Below are 13,193 nucleotides of genomic sequence, written 5' to 3' on the forward strand. Positions count from 1 at the left end.
TACATTCTTTTGATTCTCCTCCCCATCCCTCCGGGAGCAGGGGGAGGAATGGGGGGCAGTGAGTGAGTGCCTGCATGGTTCTGGGTTGCTGGCTGGGCTTAAACCACAGCACCATGCAATTACTGTCCTCTTATATCTGTTAGATTCCCACAAGTTACTCGCATGAGTTGACCTGATCGTTCGACTTTGTCCCAGTCAGGCCAATTCCCGCACTTGTCACACCAGAAATTGCCTCCAAATGGTACCCAAATGGTTTGGTTACAGCCAAAACACTCAATACAGAATAACAGTTTACATGAAAAATCTCCAAACCCATGTATAGGACAGTGCCAGTTAACAATCGGTTTAATGCTGACATGCAGGTGATGTCCAGTATTATCCTTGCTCATCCAGAAATTAATCTTCAGGCTCTTCTCTCCGTGTTTCTTTTTGACTAGGGCAGCAGTCCAGCCACTGTAAGAGAACTTATTGTCGAGTTATTTTAAATTTTGGATAACTCCCTTGCATATTCCATTTGTTCTCTTTTGGGGGTCCCACTGGCCCTTTTACTCTGGAATGGTTCACCCACCCATGTTCTTGGGTCCTAACTGCTGTTTCTGTAGTGAGGAGGACCTGACATGGTCCCTCCCATTGCAGTCTCAATGATTCTTTTTTCCATGTCTTAATGAGAACCCAATCTCCCACTTTGAATGGATGAACCTGCATCTCCAGCTTTGTGGTCTGGGGTAATAAACCTCATTGGAACAAATTATGTACTCGAGATGATATTTCTCATGCATAGTAGTATATGTATTTTCCCCCACTTTCCCAAGTGGGTGCCTCCACATTGTGGTATAAGTAAGGCAATCCAAACAAAATTTCATAGGGGGAAAGACTGATGTCCTTTCTAGGGACAGTTCGTATTCTGAATAGCACTAGAGATAGACACTTAGTCCAAGGCATTCCAGTCTCAAAGATTAGTTTAGTAATGTGATTTTTTGAGAGTCTGATTCATTCGCTTGACCCTGCCTGAGCTCTGGGGATGCCAGGGAGTGTGGTGCTGCCAGGTTATCTGCAAATTGTCAGATACTGATTTTAAGATTTTGGCCATAAAATGGGGTCCCCGATCAGAGTCTATCATATCAGGGAGCCCAAATTGGGGAATTATTTGTTCTAATAATATTTTTATAACACTCCTGGAGGTGGCCTTTATTACAGGAAATGCTTCAACCCAATGGGTTAAATGATCTACAATTACCAATAAATATATCTATCTTTGGATTAGGGGCAACTTGGTGAAGTCCATTTGTATTCTCTGAAACGGTTCCAAAGCTAAGTCCCTTCCCCCTGCTACCCGGGATCACTGTATCTTCTTATTAATTCTCTGACAGGTTATACATCGGTTTGTGATTTGCTTAGCAAATGTATATACTCCCTTACATCCAAAAGTTTTAAGAAAGGTCTCCACTAGTGCCTGTGTGCCCCAATGAGTACTTTCATGCAATTTAGGGAGCACCTCCCTCATGGTACTTTTGGGTAACATTTGTCTCCCATCTGGGAGTGCCCATTTGCCTGTTGCATCTTCTATTGCCCTAATTTCTTTTAACTCCTCTTTCTCCTGTTCATTGAATGTTGGGCATAGTTCTTTTTCTTGAGCCAATATCAGCGTCATGAGAGGGCAATGTTTTTTCCTCAAGTGCCACTGGCTTCGCTACTTGATCTGCTTGCTTATTTCCCTGGGCTATCATGCTGCTCCCCTGCTGATGCCCTTTTATGTGCACTATTGCAAGTTCTTGAGGTATTAATAAAACCTCTAGCAGTGTTTTAATTACTGTTTCATGGCTCAGGTGTTTGCCTTGGGAGGTTATCATTCCTCTCTCCTGCCAATTTTTTCCAGACACATGAACTGCTCCCCAAGCATACTTAGAGTCAGTATAAATTGTTCCAAGCCCTTCTCCTATTTCTCATAATGCTGCTACCGCAGCATATAGTTCACATATTTGGGCTGACCAATCGCTGGGGAGTTTACCTGCACTTACTGTGTTTAGGTCTATGCCATCTATAACTGCATAGCCACTGACTCTTTTACCATTTATTACTCGAGATGACCCATCTGTAAACAGGTGTCGCCCTTCCTTCAAAGGAATCTCCATTAAGTCTTCCCAGACCTTCATCTGATAATCTATTATTTCCAAACAGTCATGCCCCAGCCCTTTATTCTCTTCTGTCATGTATAAAAACTGAGAAGGGTTAACACAGGAACTTACTGTTAAGCTTAAGCCATCTCATACCATTAAAATAGCCTCATACTTGAGAATTCTGGAATCTGTCATCCAGCGCCCTGACCTCCGGGTCAGAATCGTTCACACAGCATGGGGTGTGTAAACCACAAGCCTGGCTCCAAAGGTTAATTTCCTAGCTTCTTCCACTAACAGGGCAGTGGCAGCTATTGCTTGTATACATGATGGCCAGCCACTGATTACCGGATCTAATAATTTTGATAGGAAAGCTACTGGCTTCTTGTAACCCCCCCCCCCCCCCCGTTCTTGAGTAATTACTCCTTTTGCCATACCTTCAGAAGTATTAACATAGAGTACAAAGGGTTTGTACACAGGGGCTCGTACTAATGCCTCTTTAATTTGTTCAAACCATCCCACTTCATCTGGCAAAAAAGGACACCTTGCTATTCTGGGATGTGAGCTTATCATATAGAAACTTAACCTTTGTACTATAGTCCTCTATCCATATACAGCAAATTCCATCTAACCCCAGAAACTGTCTAACCTCCCACACTATTTTTGGTACTGGGAGTTCGATGATCCCTCCAGTTCTTTCTGGACTCAACCTTCAAGATCCGCCACTAATTAGATGCCTGAGATATTTGACTTTCTTCTCTACAAATTGCACTTTGCTCTTGGACACTCGCAATCCTTGCTGCCCTAGATAATTCAACAGCTTCACTATTTCTTACCCCACATCTGATTGTTCTGCCCCAGCCACTAGTAAGTCATCCACATACTGTAAGACTGTTACAGTGTCTTTTCATTTACATTTTTCCATGATACCTTCCAACACTTGTCCAAATAGATACGGAGCCTCAGAAAACCCCTGGGGGAGTACTGTCCACCTCAGTTGTTGTTTTCTTCCTGTGTCTGGGTCAGTCTTCCCACTCAAATGCAAACACATCTCGTGATCCCTTATCAAGGGGACAGGCTCAGAATGCGTCTTTTAAGTCTATCACTGAAAACCATGTACATTCATGGGGTATTTTGCTCATTATTGTGTATGGGTTAGAGACTACCAGGTGGCGTATCCAGACCAACTTGTTGATTTCTCTTAGGTCCTGAAACAGCCAATATGTCCCATCACCCTTTTTTACTGGTAATATGGGTGGCAACATACATGGTTCCAACAATACATCCTGAATTAATTCTTTTATTACCAGTTATAGCCCTCTCCGTCACTCTGAGGACATTGGATACTGCCGTACCTTGACCAGTACTTCAGTATACATCTCAATCTTAAAAGGAGAAATTTGAAGTCAGCCTCTATTTCCAGGGGCCACCTACATTTTTGGATCTATGACCAATCCTTCCCTTAATATGAATAGTTTCACTTCCATTGACCCCTCCCTTGGGATAAATCCTACTCCCAATAATCCCATTAAATCTCTCCCCAACAAATTAACCCCTGTTTGTGGTGCTATCAGTAAATCCTCCCTTAAGGTTACTCCATTCCCTCTTATCTCTACGGCAGAAGCTATATGTACATCAAATTTTTCTCCTTTTGCACCTATTACCGTCACAGAATCACAGAATAGTTAGGGTCCTTTTCATGTTGAGGACACCAGAACTGCACACGATGCTACAAGTGAGGTCTCATGAGAGCAGAGTAGAGGGGCAGGATCACCTCCTTCGACCTGCGGGTCACACTCCTTTTGATGCAGCTCAGGATACGGTTGGCTTTCTGGGCTGCGAGCGCACACTGCTGGCTCATGTTCATTTTCTCATTGACCAACACCCCCAAGTCCTCCACAGGGCTGCTCTGAATCTCTTCTCTGCCCAACCTGTAGCTATGCCTGGGATTGCTCCGACCCAGGTGTAGGACCTTGCACTTGTCATGGTTGAACTTCAAAAGGGTGGCATCGGCCCACCTCAGAAGCGTGTCAAGGTCCCTCTGGATGGCATTTCTTCCCTCCAGCATATCAATTGAACTACACAGATTGGTGTCATTGGCAAACTTGCTGAGGGCGCACTCAATCCCACTGTCCATGTCAGTGATGAAGATGTTGAACAAGACTGGTCCCGACACCGATCCCAGCGGGACACCACTTGTTATTGGTCTCCATCTAGACACTGAGCCATTGAACATAACTCTGCGTGCAGCCATCCAGCCAGTTTTTTACCCACCGAGTGGTCCACCTATCAAATTGATGTCTCTCCAATTTAGAGACAAGGATGTCGTGTGGGACATATGTCGTAGTTTAAGCTCAGTCATAAATCAGCCACGCAGTCCTCTATCACTCCCCCCTCCCTTTCCTCCCCCTGCTCCCGGAGGGATGGGGAGGAGAATCATAAGAATGTAACTCCCACGGGTTGAGATAAGAGCAGTCCAGTAACTAAGGTATAACACAAACCACTACTGCTACTACCAATAATAATAATGATAAGGGAAAGAACAAGGGAAGAGAATACAATACCACCCGCCAACCGATACCCAGCCAGACTGAGCAGTGAACTTGACCTTCCGGGTAACTCTTAGTTTACATCTTGGGCATGATGTGCTGTGGTATGGAAAACCTTCTTGGCTAGTTTGGGTCAGGTGTCCTGTCTCTGCTTCCTCCCGGCTTCCCCTCCTCCCTGACAGGGCATGAGACTCACAAAGTCCTTGGTCAGACTAAACATTACTAAACAGCAACTAAAAACATCAGTGTTATCGGCGCTGTTCCCAGGCTGAAAGTCAAAAACACAGCGCTGCAACAGCTACTAAGGAGAAAAAAATGACTGCTACTGCTGAACCCGGTTCAACAGTGTCTAACGCTTTGCACAAGTCCAGGTAGATGACATCAACTGCTCTACCCCTTTCCAACAGTTCCGTAGCCCTATCATAGTGATTGTCTTGTGTCAATAGAAGGCCACCAAATTGGTCAGGCAGGATTTCCCCTTAGTGAAGCCATGCTGGCTGTCACCAAGCACCTTGATTTTTTTCATGTGCCTTACTTAGCATGCCTTCCAGGAGAATCTGCTCCAAGATTTTGTCAGGCACAGAGGTGAGACTGACTGGTCTGTAGTTCCCTGGGTCATCCATTTTCCCCTTCTTGAAAATGGGGGTTTTATTACCCTTTTTTCCAGTCATCAGGAGCTTCACCTGACTGCCATGATTTTTCAAATATGATGGCCAGTGGCTTAGCAACTTCATTCACCAGCTCCTTCAGGACCCGCGGATGGATTTCATCAGGTCCCATGGACTTGTGCACTTTCAGGTTCTTAAGATGGTCTCGAACCTGATCCTTTCCTACAGTGGGCCCAAGGTCTTCATTCTCACAGTCCCTGCATCTGCCTTCCAAGACTTGGGTGGTGTGGTCAGAGCATTTGCCAGTGAAGACTGAGGCAAAGTCATTAAGAACCTCATCCTTCTCCAGATCCAGGGTAGTCATAGTTTCAGAGGATGTTTCAACTCCATTAGGTGTCTGTGTTATACATGTTCGTTGTGCTCCTGAGTCTACCAAAAAGGTAGTATCCTCTGATACTGATAGAGCCCCTGACACTCCTATTGAGGTCCTCTTGTACTTGGAAGATCTTTACCTACCTCTTGCACTTAGGACTCTCTCTCTTAAAGTGCCCTATTTCTCTGCAATAATAACACTTTTGCCCTTCATTCTGCCCCGTATGTTCTTGTGGCCAGATTGTCTTAGGTCAGGTTCCCCTCTCCTTCTGAGTCCCCATTCCTTTCTGCCATACATTCGGTTGAGGAGGCTAAGGAATTCTGTGTGGTTTTGGATTTTGTCTCATTACTTTGGTGACAGTGGTCACCATCAGTTTGGTTTTCTGCTTTTGTTTTTCTTCATCCCTCCTCACATACACCTTTGAGCCTCTCATAGTAGTTCATTAAGTTCCTTATCATTCCAGTCCTCAGTTTTTTCTAACTTCTTTCCTATGTCTCCCCATGAATGAGTCACAAAGTTTGCCTTTAAAAGCTGCTGTCCAGACGGTGCATCTGGGGAAACTCCAGAGTATTGCTGAACGTTTTTCTGTAATCTTTCTAACCATGCTGATAGGGACTCATCTTTACCCCGCCTGTCATCAAAGGCCTTGGTCATGTTCAGCCCCCGAGGTACGGCTTCTCTAATTCCCTTGATTATACAATTTCGATAATCAATCATATTCTGTCTGCCCTCCTCAGTATTTTGATTCCACTGAGGGAGGGCTACTGGCATTTTCTGTTCTCCTATCATTCTGCCCACCCCCTGCAGGTGCTCTCGGTCCCACACTTGGATTCCTGCTACTCATATCATTTGTCGTTCCTCTACAGTGAACAAGGTCCCCATAATCAATTGCATCTCATCCCAGCTATAAATATTCGGGCCCAGGAATTGATCTACCTGTTCTGGTAGTCCTAAGGGGTCATCTAAAAGCTTTACCATATCCTTTTTAAACTCCCTAACTTCGGTGCTAGTAAGAGGGACATTTACATAACCAACCCCTCTCTGGGGTCCCTCCATCGGGACCTCCCGCAGCGGATATTGAAATGTTTCATCTCTCACCTCCCTTGCTTGTCGGCACCATCGTGTTTGCATCTGCGGACTTGACCCTGAGGAGTTGGCTAGGTCTGGGGCTGAGGGAGTTGGCTGAGTTAAGGAGGCTTCATAGGGGGGCATGGTAGGTAAGATGGAGCTGCCCCTGCCCCTCCTGCTCCTGAATTTTGCTGATCAGCCCCCGATCCTGCCCCTATGGGTTTCACGGGGTTTTGGTCTACTCCGGGGTTAATGGGTAAGTGTTCCAGGGGTCCCACTGGTCCCCCTTTGGTTTCATTTCTGTTTTCTCTTCCGTAAGTTTAAATATCTGAGCTATACCTCCAGGTCCCATCCAATGGGCTGCATAATTACTTTCTTCCTGATTAAATGGTTCCCTATTATTGAAAAAGAGGTTAAATGCTTGACATAACCAGTCCTCATATGACCCATATTGTGGCCAGAACAAACTATCCGGCCTGATGGGTCCCTTTGTCCATATAAACATACAATATTGAACCATAGTTGCCCTGTCTAAAGATTTAGTCCTTGAGTTATTTTCCCAATTGTCTAACATAGCCCCCAAAGGACTGTCTGAGGGGATATTAGACGGCATTGGGCGTTTCTTTCCCCGGGACCTCTTACTGCCAGAAGTCCCCGTCCCAGAGAGAGGTCCAGAACACACACCTTTCATGGGCATATGGTCACTGGCTGAGTCCCACACGGGATATCGGAACCGTAGTTAAAAGGACTCTGCACTCGCTTTGTATTTGTGATATGTCTCACTCATAAACCATTCACCTCTCCTGTCCTGACCACCTGGTAATACTCATAGACAGTTCCAAAATTTTCTCATTGGGTCCTGTGCACAGGTTTTAACAGTTGCCGCAGATTTATATACTGCATCCTGTCCCTTCCCATCTTTGGTTCACGCTGCCTGGTCCTGGGGTCCTTGACTGCAGCAGCCCTGGCTCTGGAGGGCCAAAGTCCCCAACCAGCTAAGTGGTGGGGCACGCCTTCATAGAATCATAGAATAGTTAGGGTTAGAAAGGACCTCAAGATCATCTAGTTCCAACCCCAATGCCACAGGCAGGGACACCTCACACTAAACCATCCCACCCAAGACTTCATCAAACCTGGCCTTGAACACTGCCAGGGATGGAGCACTCACAACCCCCCTGGGCAACCAATTCCAGTGCCTCACCACCCTAACAGGAAAGAATTTCCTCCTTATATCCAATCTAAACTTCCCCTGTTTAAGTTTTAACCTGTTACCCCATGTCCTGTCACTACAGTCCCTGACGAAGAGTCCCTCCCCAGCATCCCTATAGGCCCCCTTCAGGTACTGGAAGGCTGCTATTAGGTCTCCACGCAGCCTTCTCTTCTGCAGGCTGAACAGCCCCAACTTCCTCAGCCTGTCTTCATACAGGAGGTGCTCCAGTCCCCTGATCATCCTCATGGCCCTCCTCTGCACTTGTTCCAGCAGTTCCATGTCCTTTTTATGTTGAGGACACCAGAACTGCACACAATACTCCAGGCGAGGTCTCACAAGAGCAGAGTAGAGGGGCAGGATCACCTCTTTCAACCTGCTGGTCACACTCCTTTTGATGCAGCTCAGGATACGGTTGGCTTTCTGGGCTGCGAGCACACACTGCCGGCTCATGTTCATTTTCTCATCGACCAGCACCCCCAAGTCCTTCTCTGCAGGGCCGCTCTGAATCTCTTCTCTGCCCAACCTGTAGCTGTGCCTGGGATTGCTCCGACCCAGGTGTAGGACCTTGCAGTTGTCATGGTTGAACTTCATAAGGTTGGCATAGGCCCACCTTACAAGCGTATCAAGGTCCCTCTGGATGGCATCCCTTCCCTCCAGCATGTCAACCAGACCACACAGCTTGGTGTCATCGGCAAACTTGCTGAGGGCACACTCAATCCTACCGTCCATGTCAGCGACGAAGATGCTAAACAAGACCGGTCCCAACACTGATCCCTGAGGGACACCACTCGTTACCAGTCTCCAGCTGGACATCGAGCCATTGACCACAACTCTTTGTGTGCGGCCATCCAGCCAGTTCTTTATCCACCGAGTGGTCCATCTATCAAATTGGTATCTCTCCAATTTAGAGAGAAGGATGTCGTGTGGGACAGTGTCAAAGGCTTTGCACAAGTCCAGGTAGATGACATCAACTGCTTTATCCTTATCCATCAGTTCTATAGCCCCATCATAGAAGGCCACCAAACTGGTCAGGCAGGATTTCCCCTTAGTGAAGCCATGCTGGCTGCCACCAAGCACCTTGTTGCTTTTCATGTGCCTTAGCATGCCGTCCAGGAGAATGTGCTCCAAGATTTTACCAGGCACAGAGGTGAGACTGACTGGTCTGTAATTCCCCGGGTCATCCATTTTCCCCTTCTTGAAAATGGGGGTTATATTTCCCTTTTTCCAGTCATCGGGAACTTCACCTGACTGCCATGATTTTTCAAATATGATGGCCAGTGGCTTAGCAACTTCATTTGCCAGCTCCTTCAGGACCCGCGGATGGATTTCATCAGGTCCCACGGACTTGTGTGCGTTCAGATTTTTAAGATGGTCTCGAACCAGATCCTCTCCCACAGTGGGCCCAAGGTCTTCATTCTCACAGTCCCTGCGTCTACATTCTAAGACCTGGGTGGTGCAGTCAGAGCCTTTGCCAGTGAAGAGCGAGTCAAAGAAGTCATTCAGAACCTCAGCCTTCTCCAAATCCTGTGTAGCCAGTTCTCCCGAAAGCTTCCTCAGGGGGCCTATGTTGTCCCTAGTCTGGTTTTTTTTGCTACGTACCTGTAGAATCCCTTCCTGTTATCTTTAACATCCCTGTCCAAGTTTAATTCTAACTGGGCCTTAGCTTTCCTAACCTGGTCCCTAGCTTCCCGGACAACATCTTCAACCTGCTGATCACACTCCTTTTGATACAGGTGGCTTTCTGGGCTGCGAGTGCACACTGCTGGCTCATGTTCAGTTTCTCATCAACCAACATCCCAAGTCCTTCTCTGCAGGGCTACTCTGAATCACTTCTCTGCCCGACCTGTAGCTGTGCCTGGGATTGCCCTGACCCAGGTGGAGGACCTTGCACTTGGCTTGGTTAAACTTCATGAGGATGGCATTGGCCCATGTCTCAAGCATGTCAAGGTCCCTCTGGATGGCATTCCTTCCCTCCGGTGTATCTACCGAACCACACAGATTAGTGTTATCAGCAAACTTGCTGAGGGTGCCCTCAATCCCTCTGTACATGTCGCTGGCAAAAATGTTGAACTGGATCAGTCACAACACTGACCCCTGAAGGACACCACTCGTTACTTGTCTCCAGTTGGACATTGTGTTCAAGTCTGCATCACAGTGTGGTAGATCTGTAACTGGCGAGTTCCCCTCAGAACACCTGAATTTACAGAATCCTTGAACACGATTCATGGTCTATCCTGATCATAAATCTCCAAGTAAGAAAATAGTTGTCGTGGTTTAAACCGAACCACAAACCTCGTTCACTCACTTCCCCCCTTCTTGCCATCCCCCTGCTCCTGGAGGGATGGAGAGGAGAACCGAAAAGAATGCAACTCCCACAGGTTGAGATAAGAACATTTTAGTAACTAAGGTATAACACAAATCACTGCTGCTACCACCAATAATAATAATGATAAAGGAAATAACAAGGGAAGAGAATACAACACCTCAGCACCAGCCAACAGATAACTCGCCCCACTCCCCCCAGCCAAGTACTGAATGATACCTCGTCCAACCCTGCAGTCCCTAGCCCTTCCGGGTAACTCCCCATTACATCCTGGGCATGATGTGCTGTGGTATGGAATACCTCTTTGGTCAGTTTGGGTCAGGTGTCCTGTCTCTGCTTCCTTCTGGCCTCCCCTCCTCCCTGGAAGAGCACGAGGCTCAGAAAGTCCTTGGCCAGACCAAGCATTTGAGCAGCAACTAAAAACATCAGCGTTATCAGCTCTGTTCCCAGGCCAAAAAATGAAAACATAGCACTGCACTAGCTACTAAGAAGGAGAAAAATGACTGCTACTGCTGAACCCAGGACAATAGTCTTTAACCAAAGTAATGAGTTACTTTTGCAGTATGTTTTTGGAAAACTTCTACCCCTATATGTCCTCCCCCTGACCTCCAACCCTGGTAATAAGCTGGCAATATCTCAACCCCTTTGTGTTCCTCTGTAAATACTATCTCCAAACTATATGTTTTAGCAGCTGTGCACAATATGAAAGGGCTTTTGAAACACAGGGAGACTAAAACAGGAGCTATCACAAGAACCTCTGACTCTCAAAATGCTAAGTCACATACTGCTGATTACTGAAATAGTTTCCTTCCTTTACCCAACTTATGTAGTGGGTTTGCTGCGCTGGACAACCTACAAATGAACTTATTGTAATAGGAGGCCTAAAAACTCTGAACATATGTGAGCATCCAAAGAGCTGGCAAGTTTTGGACTGCCTCAGCTATCTTTTCATTGTGAAAAAATTTCTTCTCACTGATTGTATACTCAAAATAATTTACTCGCTAAAAAAAAGTTAAAATTTCTTTGGATTGAATTTTATATCCATACTGTAAAGTTTCTGTGTTTATAAATGTATTGGTTCCTGCTCATCAAAATTTTGCATTGATTCGGAGAAAACTCCAGGAACAAACTTGACAACAAAGTTTACAAGCTGACAAGCAGGTATTCTTTATTGCGGCGCCGGGAGACACGGGGCATAGCTCCTCCTAACGTGTTCCACAAGGGTGGCCCTGTATTTTAAAAAACGTGAAGGAGATAACCAGTGGGCTCCTTTCTGTTCCAGGACTGCTGATACCACATGGGACACTAGTACAGTAATCTTTTGTCCCAAGGTGAATTTGTGAGCATCTTCAATATTCATGACAACTGCTGCCACAGCCCTTAGGCATCCGGGCCATCCTTTGCTCGCTTCAGCCAACTTTTTGAAAAATATGCCACTGCCCTTCTGTAGGGTCCTAGTTTCTGAGCAAGGACCCCCAGAGCTATTCTCTGTTCTTCATAGGAATATAGCCTAAAGGATTTAGTCACATCCGGAAGTCACAGAGCTGCAGCTCTCTTTAGCTCTGTTTTTAAATTTTTAAAAGCCCCCTCTGCTGTATCAGTCCATTTTAAAGAGGGAAGGTCTCCTTTCAACAGTTCATATAGTGGTCTTACCAGAACACCATAATCATGGATCCAAAGTCTGCACCATCCAGTCATTCCCAGGAATGTCCAGAGCTCCTTGGTGGTTGACAGTCATGGAGTCTGACAAATGGCTTCTTTTCTAGCAGCTCCAAGTTCTGTCTGTCCTCCTGCTATTTCATATCCTAGGTAGGGAACTCAGGTTTGGATTAGTTGGGCCTTTCATTTGGATACCCAATAACCATTCAGTCCCAGAAAATTTAATAATTCCACTGTCCTCTGGATACATTCTGCCTTTGTTTCTGTAGCAATTAATAAGTCATCCACATATTGTAACAGAGTCCCTGTCTGAGTAGGTGGCTTCCATAATTCTAGTTCTCATGCTAGCTGATTTCCAAAAATTGCTGGACTGTTTTTAAACCCTTTAGGTAATACTGTCCAAGTTAATTGAGTTTCCCTTCCTGTGTCAGGATTTTCCCATTCAAAAGCAAATAACTTTGGCTTTCTTTGGCCAATGGTAAGCAAAAGAAAACGTCCTTCAAATCCAGGATGGCAAACCATTTCTGATTATTATTCAATTTAGTCAATAAGTCATATGAATTAGCTACTACTGGATGAATATCCTCTGCTGTTTTGTTGATTGCCCTGAGATCTTGAACCAATCTGCAACTTTTCCCATCATATTCCTTTATTGTCCAGATAGGAGTATTATATTCCAATTCACATTCAATTAATAATCTATATTTTAAAATTTATCAATGTTTTTTGATTCCCTTTGATCTTCTAATTTTAAGGGATATTGGTTTATTCTAATTGAGCAAGCCCCCCCCCTTTTTTATTTCCACTTTAAGAGGCAAAGCATTTTTTGCCTTACCCAGAACTTCAGATGCCCATACTCCCAGATATACCTGATTAAGGTTTTCTTCTGTTTCAGGGGTGTCCTCCTGTTTGCTTTTCTGCTGAATTAAAGATAAACTCAAAACTGCAATTAATTGATTATTTTTAACTCTAAATTCCATTTTGCTTTCTTTAAATGTTGCTTCTCGCCCTAATAAAGATTTTATAGAATTTGGCATGCATAAAAATTTCTGTAACAAATCTGTAACAAATTCTTTTCTCTCTGATTTAACACCAAATAACTTGCTCCTGTAACCACTAAAATTCCACTTTATTTCCTCTAGTCTCTAGTTTTAATTTAACCAGTGGATCTGGTAGGGTAGATTCCCCAGGTCCCTGTCAGTCTAGTTGCAATTCAGTCACCGGAGCCACCCCATGGCACTGCCCCCCCACCCAGGGCAGTCTCACTTCCAACGTCCAAACTCCCCATA

The 13,193-nt window shown here is 45.4% G+C and overlaps 1 long non-coding RNA gene across 1 annotated transcript; it reads right to left on the minus strand.

Annotated features, from left to right (window-relative positions):
• Nucleotides 1-327: 327 nt before the first annotated feature.
• Nucleotides 328-12,696, minus strand: LOC136004295 (uncharacterized). Its single transcript, XR_010608366.1, has 2 exons — nucleotides 11,899-12,696; nucleotides 328-453 (listed from the first exon to the last, which is right to left on the minus strand). It is a non-coding gene; the product is annotated as an uncharacterized LOC136004295 (long non-coding RNA).
• Nucleotides 12,697-13,193: the final 497 nt, after the last annotated feature.

Source organism: Lathamus discolor, chromosome W (genome assembly GCF_037157495.1).
Source record: "Lathamus discolor isolate bLatDis1 chromosome W, bLatDis1.hap1, whole genome shotgun sequence".
NCBI lineage: Eukaryota > Metazoa > Chordata > Aves > Psittaciformes > Psittacidae > Lathamus > Lathamus discolor.